The sequence below is a fragment of the Anomalospiza imberbis genome, chromosome 1, assembly GCF_031753505.1.
Source record: "Anomalospiza imberbis isolate Cuckoo-Finch-1a 21T00152 chromosome 1, ASM3175350v1, whole genome shotgun sequence".
Taxonomy (NCBI): Eukaryota; Metazoa; Chordata; class Aves; order Passeriformes; family Viduidae; genus Anomalospiza; species Anomalospiza imberbis.
In genome coordinates, this window is record NC_089681.1 from 33,640,647 (window position 1) to 33,646,698 (window position 6,052).

The 6,052-nt window shown below is 37.8% G+C and overlaps 1 long non-coding RNA gene across 1 annotated transcript; it reads right to left on the reverse strand.

Moving 5' to 3' along the window:
• Positions 1-1,588: 1,588 nt before the first annotated feature.
• LOC137472176 (uncharacterized) lies at positions 1,589-5,661 on the reverse strand. The gene is made up of 3 exons (XR_010998049.1): positions 5,341-5,661; positions 4,816-4,908; positions 1,589-2,332 (listed from the first exon to the last, which is right to left on the reverse strand). It is a non-coding gene; the product is annotated as an uncharacterized lncRNA (long non-coding RNA).
• Positions 5,662-6,052: the final 391 nt, after the last annotated feature.

The window sequence follows — 6,052 nt, forward strand, 5'->3', positions numbered from 1 at the left end:
ATGTGGTAAAAGCCCACTTCTAGCTGTGTTTTGTTTTTCAAATGCTCCACAACTGGATTTGCCTGTAAGCAGCCTCTCTAATGGAAAGGTTCCCTAAGAAAGAAATGTCACTCCCCATCAGTGATACTGTACACAAAAGCAGGCACTGAGAGGCTCAGGAGACACTCCTGCACTATAGAGCTGAACAATTGATCCTCGACTAGCACTATTAAGAGTCCTTGATACCCACTACCTCCAAGAAAATGTATTGTACAGAGAATTGTGGTTTGTTGTCAGTGGCTTGTGGAAAGCATAATGGAGGTACTTGTTACTATGGATTGTTTAGAAAGGCAAACATTAATGAGAACAAAAGAGCTGCTTATGTGATCAGAAAATGAAAACCCAGTGAAAACAAGAATAACAATGGCATTTAATGAGAAGCCCTTGGGTCCTCCCACACGTCCTACCTGTCCAGCTCCCCTCTTGCAGACATTCTTAGCACAATACAGTGCTTTAAACGTTTGTTATTCAGATGTGTTTGGTCTGGAAACCGTGTGTTTCTATTTGGAGAATAAATGGTGGATAGTTAGCATCCACCATCAGTCACTGATTCTTATCCTGAATGCAAACCAGTTGTGCATTGCTGAGAAGTGTTATGGGAGCTATACCTTTTGCTATCTTTGCTAATGCCAGGACTGTCTACTACTGAGGAAAGATTATTAGAGAGGTCTTTTTGTCACACTTTCCCCCTACTTTTTCTTGTACTTGGCCCTCAAAACCGAGGTGTGTTGTTTTGGATTGTCCTGTGTAGAGACAGGAATTGGACTCAGTGATCGCTGTGGGTCCCTTCCAACTCAGGATATCCTCTGATTCTGTAAGTTCCACCCCCACCCCCAACCCAATAGTTGAAGAAAGCTAGACCAAGCCAAATAACACAGACAGGAGCAGTATTTTTCATAATAATGGGTAGGGCTACTTTAGTGTGAAATCTTAGCTGAACAGACTTTTCGAGACTTTTGGATCCCATTTTCATTGTCAGTGTTGCTGCAAGAAAATAATTTTTTAAAAAGACACAACAGCTACGGACTGTGCAAGTTAGGTCTAACATATAGTTGTAATAAAAATATGTGAAACAGTGGCATTGGTTAATCACTGAGTGGAAAAGTGGCAGCCTGAGAAATGGAGTTGCCTGCCCCAACCATGCAAAATTCTCTGCTTGCACATTCAGATCATCCCGAAAAGAAAAAGTAGAAAGCCTGACTTCCTTTTGCCAAGCCTTTGTAAATGTTTAGACCTCCAGCACCAGTGACAGAGTTCAGGACAGAGGAGCTGAGAGCCACAGAAGTGCCATCACCACGGCCTGGCTCTGTTTCAGCCACCCATAGTTACACTTGTTTTGCCTTATCTGTGTGCTGTTTGACCGTGCTGGCAGCTGCTGAGATAATCCTTCAGCACTGAAATGTATCCACTGGCATCCTCAAAATACACTGAAAGTCCCTGCTGGCTCTCCTCACTTCTGGACAGGTTCAGGGAAGGCTGTACAAGAGAGAGCATAGGTTAGCCATGCCCTTCCAGTGCCATTAGCATCTTGTGCAGGAAACTGTAACTCCAAGACAGTAGGTACCATTTTCCACAAGAAACAGCTAAATACTTGGAAGAAGGCAGCCCAGCACAAAGGTGCCACCAGTGGGCCTCCATCAGTATAAGTTTTAGTGCTGACATGGTTCAGGTAAGAGAGGTGGTGACAAAATGCCTTCCTGAGCAAATACATTCTTGATGGGTAGTTTTAATTTTGCAACTATGAAGAAGTAAAAGAACAGACTGTACATGGCTCAGCGTCTTCAGACAAAATTGCTATCCTTACTTTGCCCTTCCACAGTTCAGCATCAGTGCATTATTGATTGGAATTAGGAAGTTAATAAGGTTTTGTCTAATTAATCAGATGGGTAGGGACTGGAACTGCACTGCAAGGCTTAATCAAGTCATCAAAGCTCTCAAGCCGTGAAGAAGGTAATTAAAGGAAAAGAATGCCTGTTATATAGTAACAGGAATCTAGGAGAGGACAAGAGCAAGATAGAGAAGCTCCATTTTCTTTTGCACACTTCTCTGATATAAATCAGACCAAATGACCTGGGTACAGTGCTCAGCTTCCTATCAGCAAATTAAGTTGGATGAATTTATAAATCATGTCAGAGAGAAATTTACTCCAGCTAGTCTAATTGCCAAGAAATCTATGTTTGCTTGTAGAAGCTGGGGCTTTTTACAATATCAAGGTCTACCTCAAAATCTCTTACTGCCTGGCACTGTTATCTCAGGTTGCTGGATGTGGAATGAAGCAACATAGTTTATAAACCTATTTTTACAAAAAAAAAAAAAAAATCTGTTAAGGCAAAATCGATTATTGTAAAAGCATTATTTTGTGATCTATTGAGTGCTTACTGTAGAAGGCCAGATCTCAAACTTTCTTTACTGAATTGCTTTGCTGAAAGTAATTTAAGCACCACAGAAAACCTCAGTGATTTCATAAAGAAGCAGGTTTTATAGCCTTTCTGGTTGTATTTTGCAGCTCATCTCACATTAACAGTAATTCAGGAAAAGGTTTGGGTTTTTTTTAAAGGCCATAAAAGAAATAACTACTAATGGCCTAAAAATAGCACATTTATAGTCACTGATGGGTCTAATGTTTTGTGACAACTTGCCACAGTGAGATGAAGTAGCAGGTCACTAACAGCCAGTGACAATTTATGTGTTATTTTACTGGAAATTTCAGAAAAAAAATATTTCTGTAACTTATGATTAGTTTCATTCTCTTTTCAAAACTAAAATACTCACATTTTTAAATCTCTTTATATAACAATAAATAAAATAACATTTTGGAGGAAATTTCAGATAAGTATTTAAAGAAACTGTCACTAAATAATTGAGTGTTATAAAGGAATAGATGAATTTTCATGAGCTGACCTTCTTATCCTATGTTCTTACCTGAGGGGACTTTGATTTACAAGTGCCTAGCAAAAAACCACCATAGAAACAAAAACCAAAAACCCTCAAAACATTGTAGTAAACCATTTCTAACATAGAAAAATAATTAAGATTAGCGAGATAGGAACTACATATAGACTAAGTGTGCTTCAATAATGAAGTAATGACCTTTAAATATGTATTTTGGAATAGAACAGTTTAATAAATTAGGTTCTGTCTGTGTAGCTCTCTCTATATATATGTTTAATAATTAGTGCCTGACATATGGGATTCAGATGTTAGGGTTTTTTTCTATTTTATTTTCAGCTTTAGAGAGAAATGAAATCAGATTGAACCTGCTTCTGTAGTAAAGGATTAAATCCATATGTTTAAATAATACTGATTTATAAATTCAGACCGCAGTGAGTATTTTGTGTATTCAGGAAAAGAATTCAGATAATTTTCCTATGTTTTTAGATGGAATTGAAAGAGGAAAATGCCAGAGCTGTGGTACCCGTGTCAAGTTTTGGATTTTAGTTGTGTTTTGATAAGCACTTGACAGTCAGGAGTATGGGCCTTTAAAATAAAATGACATATTTTATGTGATTTAAAATCACATATTAGTAATAAAATGTTACTGAAACCAAAAAAAGAAAATCCAGTTATCTTTCATGTCTGTCTGTAGAGGATACTCCTTTAAAGACTTCCTTCTGTTCTAAAGATGTACACTTATATGCATTTCTAATCCTATTTGCCTTGGAAAACCACAGCAAGAACCACAGAGAAACACTGGTTTTAGAAGGATGCATATTGGAAAATATGACTATAAATGAAGACATCTTTACATACATTGCTGACTAACACTTTGGAGAAAGTCTGTAGAAAATAGCATAATCTCTGCTGGTCAATATTTTGAAAAAAGGCTGTAAGAAATTTATAAAGTCTACTGGATAACATTTTGGTGGGAATATAGGAAATATATTAATATCTCTTTCATATGAAATGCTACATCTTTCATGTAGCATCATTGATAAGCTTCAATGGTACAAAAAAAAAGAAAAGGAAGAAAAGCCTATATTTTTTTAAGTTCAAACAAATGTGATGTCCAGAAATAATTGAAGTCTCCTTCACATATAAGCAGAACAAGACCATAAAATAATTTTCATCTTTTTTGGGAACTAATAAATTAATATTAGTACTGGTTGGGATCTAAGGTAAAATAAATTATATCTCTGGATGGTCATTAGTGAAAAATATGAAAGCAGACATAGAAAACTACTACTTCTGAAACTTTTTCAAGTTTCCTGCCACCTGCATTTTAAGGATTCCGTGAGGAATCCGAGGTGAGTTTGCATTTAGCTTTTTTGTTAACACAGTCCTTGAAGGAATATTTCTAGTGTGAGTTTATCAAGTCGTTTTTGGAGCAACTTTTACTACTGCCCCCAAAAACCCACCGTAGCAATAAATGTGGGCAGGGTTCTTTTTACTGCTTTTTAAAGTTGCTCCTTAACAATTTCATTTTCAAATAAACAGAATAATATAATTCAGACCACAGGTGCTACAGGGAGATTGTAATCCCAAGGTTTATGTGACTGGCTCTAAATTCAACCAAATTTCACTTCATCATATTTCACATCACCAAGGGACAGTGTCCCCATATCTGTGTCTCCCAGCAACAAAGTAGCTGCTTATCAGCTGTAAATGAGAGAGCAATTAACAGCACGGGTTTCCACCAGCACTGGGAAATAAAATGTTGCAATTGCAAGTAGGTAATTCCTTTGTGCCCTCCTGGCTTTACAAAGCCATAACTGTGGGAGTTCACACTCAGGATTAATTCATCAGGACTCCGATGGGTTTGGCCACATAACCACTCACCTGTCCTGCTTGGATGTCAGGGTCCCAAGGACTTGACACCTACTAGTGGCCCATCTTTCATGGGTCACTGAACAGCTGGCACCTGGTGCCACTCTGAGTTTTATTCCAGACAGCAATAATACAGAACTGAAAACCTCAACAAACATTAGCAGTCCCTGAATAATCCAGTTATTTCACCAGTTGGTGGGCAACCCAAACGTACATAATCTTCACTCAAACAACCTCTCAAGTAGTGTAGAACTCCCTCTGCATGCACTTTCATGTGCTCATCTGAGGGAAAACTCCAACCAATTTAATGAGAATTTCAGCAGTACAAAGACTGGAGGCAGAGTTAAGGTGTTTTGAATGTCAACCAATTGAATCAATTTGAATTTCAACCAATTCAACCAATTTCAATCAATTTCATTATAGAGAGAGTAATGCCCATATGTTCATTCTACCTAGTGTGAAAGATATATGTCCTAATCCAAAATTATTGCTCAGGGACTTGGAGAAAAGAAATCCAGAATATGAGGAAACATTAACTTCTGAGAACACCTGCAAGATTTGCATTATCCAGGTTTACAGTAAAGATGACCAATAGGTGTTTGCAGTTTGAATTGATCTAAAGGCATAAAAAGCAAATGCATCAATGGGGAACATGATTGCTGTTGTTGGAAGTGTGCAGGGTCTATAGGCAGCTGATACATGAACACAAGCGCTGACACCATCGTACATCATTAATGCTGAGTTTATCACAGTAACACCAATAATTGCTGCAGCCTTCTGTCTCAGGCAGACAGGGCTCAGTGGTGTGAGCTAAAAGAATGGGAAACTTGGAGCAGTGAGAAGTAGAGATATTGGACATCAAGCAAACTTCTAGTAGAATCATAGGATCACAGAACAATAGAATCACAGAATGGTTTGTGTTGAAAGGGACCTTTAAAGGTCACCTAGTTCCAACCCCCCTGCAATGAGCAGGGACATTAGACCATGTTAATCATTCATTGCAAAAGTAGTTTGAGAGTTAGCCTTTCAAAATTATAACCAGTTACTTCCTTCTTTGTTCCTTTGGAAATATCCAGTGCTCATAGCATGGGGTTAATATTTTTTTTTCCTGTTCATGCCTAGTTTAATGATGGTATTTGCTTCTTCCTCCCAGTTTCCTTCACAGAGAGAGCTATCGTCTAAGTGTTTTGTGAAAGACCATACCCAGTTTTAATAGAGAAGTTGCTAATGAAGTAATAATTTATTGCTT